This window comes from Poecilia reticulata, linkage group LG21 (assembly GCF_000633615.1).
Source record: "Poecilia reticulata strain Guanapo linkage group LG21, Guppy_female_1.0+MT, whole genome shotgun sequence".
NCBI classification, from domain to species: Eukaryota; Metazoa; Chordata; class Actinopteri; order Cyprinodontiformes; family Poeciliidae; genus Poecilia; species Poecilia reticulata.
In genome coordinates this window covers 15,684,050-15,687,541 of record NC_024351.1, presented here as the reverse complement: position 1 = coordinate 15,687,541, position 3,492 = coordinate 15,684,050, and positions in this window count along the sequence as shown.

Below are 3,492 nucleotides of genomic sequence, written 5' to 3'. Positions count from 1 at the left end.
CTGCTTACCTCGACTCAAACCCCTCCACCCGCCTTCCATTCTTAACACTTCGCTTTCATTCAGCTTTTCCTCGCTCTTTCTCCAGCCGTGTTGTTATGTCATTTACCCTTTCCTCGCAGCTCTCGCCCTCGTCTCCTTTCGCCTCCCGCTCGGGCCACACAGACTCCACGCAGCGGAGAGGAAAGAGAGAAACACCTCTCGAACAAGAGGTCTGGCAAAACACAAACAAACAGGCTCGGCTTTCCCATGGGTGGCAGGATGTTACCCAGAACGAAGGATATTTTAACATGTCACTGACATGGCTCGAGGGGAGAGCGCCGGTTCTATATTTGCAAGCCGTGTTTATCTGCTGCCGTGGAAGTAGGATATGGAAGTTGATTCTAAAGGAGCCTGCTCTTAGTGCCGTGCCGAGAAGGCCTGCACAGGGGCGGTGGAGACGAGAATAAAGAGGGAGAACAACAGAATGTGTGCTGCAGCAGCAGGGTGCACGCACTCTGCTCTGTAAAATGGCTACTCAACACCTCAAAAGTCTTTTTTATAAATCATTCATGGGGGGCCTCCAGAGCACCATATGGGAAGCCGCTGATGCAGTTCCAGAACAAGTGCCGACAAAACAGCGCGCTATGCAGTAATGTCTCCCCGCGGATGCTTTATAGCATCATTGTCTGGCGGCCAGCGCTGCGCTCTTTGCTCGCGCTCCCCGCGGTAGGTCCCATTAGTGGTCTCTACCAAGCCTCGACTCACTACCAAGCGCAAGACCAGATCGTACGTTATTGACCCGCCTCGCTTGTTTGCGATGGCTGTGGTCATCCTTCAAAGGAAACTACTGCGATATGGTCTCATGCATGTCCTCAATGTGTTCATTCAGCATGCACACACATCATTTACTCCAAGCTATATGCATCATGTGGAGGCCCACAGAGGGAAAAATAAAACATTGTGGGGGGTGCTCTGGTTACGGACAACAATAGAGGCATTTAATTTGGGTCACGGTTACTACGCAACCACAAGCGGAGTGGACTGGTGTTGGATTACTGATTGTTTCATAATTAATTATGGATTATAAATAATTAATTGAGAAGTGTGGTGTAATTTACAGCCGCGTGTAAATGGGAGCTACTCCACCGCTTTATCCAAAGAGAGTGTGTAAGTGTGTGTGCGCATAGTATAAATTTATGCATGTGTCAGATGATATCATTCACAATGGCTCTCTTTTTTTAAAGTTCTTCTTGTGGCAATTTTAAAAATCTCAAACAGTGTATTCAGAGCGTTTTACCGGGATTTCATTTGATCCAAGTAGTAGCACGCAAGTGTGAAGTGGAAGAAGAAGAAAAAAAAGACATATTTTCAATATTTTTTTTATAAATAAAATATGAAAAACAAGGCATTCGTGTTTAATTTACTGCTAATTAAATATAAGTGCAACACTTTGCCTTTAGAAATCGTCCAGTTATCATCATTTCTAATTTAATCATGAAGACACGCCAGCCCTACTGAGAAACACGGTGGTGGCAGCATCATGCTGAGGAAAAGTTTATCATAAGTAAATCAAAGACAATTCTGCAAAAACAAAACAGTTAGAAGATGCAAGACTTGAAGTTGGTATGGATGAGCAAGTTCCAGCAAAACAACCAGCCGGTTCTACATTAGATAGGGTTTAAATCAAAGCCCAGTCACACTGCATGGGATCATCTAGTCCAGTGGTTCCCAAACTTTTTCTCCTGAGCCCCCCCAGTGGTTTCCTAACATTTTCTGCCACCCCCCCCCCCCCCCCCCCCCCCCGCTATGGTTTACAAATGGCTGTCTGGTTGAACAATGTGTGGGAGGGGGGGAGAGGATTCTTAGAGGCTCCCTGTCCCTGGGGGGGGGTTGACTTTTTGGGGGCAAAATTAATGTACGTAGCTGAACATAGACAACAACATCGGTAGCCTACAGGCTACTTGTTAAGCTTAAGGTGCTGTATTGATATTAGCTAGCTAGTCATCGTTTAGCTAACATTACCTGCATCTAGCAGCTTTACTCAACTCAGTCGGTTAGTTTGGGGGAAAAACTGTGAAATGTTCTTTGCGTTTTGCTGGTTTGCTGCCATGATTCTAACACACCTGCGTATCTCTGCACAGCAGCAGCAGGTGTAAACCCAGCGCGAGCGTCATAGCGCTCATGTTGCGTTTAAAGGCGGCTCGGAAAAACAGGTTACCACATGTTAACAACGGATTAAACAGATTTAACTGCTGATAAAAGTGACAGAGGACACAGATATGGGAAGTGTGGAAGCCCCTACTGTGTCAAATTGACATAGGAATAACAGAGAGTTGGCCATTCTAAGGTAAAAACCCAGCTCATACAGCGTTCATGTTTTGTTTTGTTTTTTTCATCCAGACGGTTTCCCGCCCCCCTTAGGGGGCGCGCCCCACAGTTTGGGAACCTCTGGTCTAGTCAAAGTCCAGATCTTGAAGTCTTGAAGATTCTGGTTCAAAGTCACTCTCTGTCCAATATGAGTGAGCTTGAGCCATTTTGAAAGGAGAATATGCAAACATTTCTTAGGAGGTGCAAATTTCGCAGATCTGCTCCAAAACACTTGCAATTGGAAATGATTCAGGCTTTATAAGGTGGGTCTATATGCAGGATGACTGAAAACAAACACACAACAGTTTTTATATACTCATTCTTAAGCAAACCTTATCTTCTACTTTAAAACTGTAGGATAATTACTGGATGTTGCGTTGGTCTATCACAGAGAATCGTGATGAAAGACTTAGTTTGTGGCTTTAAAGGAAAACTTATGTTTGGATGCACTGATCCTGTCACCTGCAGTTTGCTCTGGAGCCAACCTGTATCATAATGAGATTATAATAATGCCAAATTATAGGCTGCTTACTGAATAAGAGTGCTTATATAATGCTAAGGATGTAGTAGAACTTGAATTTTAGGCCAGAAGTGTCTGTGATTGCCTGGTGAGAGAGGGGTTTAAGAAATGTGTGTGTAGTAGCAGACAGAGTCAGATACAGAGGCGAAAGAAGAGAGGAGGATATAGGTGAGAGGTAGATAAGTGGTGAGTGGGAGTTTGAGTGGGCCGGAGAGAGGAGGGAGGAGAGGAAGGCAGCGGTAGAGCTATGAGATGGAACAAAGGAACGGCCGTGAGAAATAAATGTTCTGCATTTCATATTTTAAGCTGGGTTTATAGAATGTGTAAATAATTGTTGTTTTTTTAAAATCCTCAACATAAACATCTTTCTGGAGGTGATTTGTGTGTTTTATAATGGGGGGGAAACAAAAACATTCACATTTTTAGAACACAGTCTTTCGAACAACTGGTAGGGAACAATAAAACAAACAAAATTGCATAACAATTCACTGCTGTTCTTAATGTGACCAGTAGGGGTCAATGACCATCAGAAGATAGATAGATAGATAGATAGATTAGATAGATAGATAGATAGATAGATAGATAGATAGATAGATAGATAGATAGATAGATAGATAGATAGATAG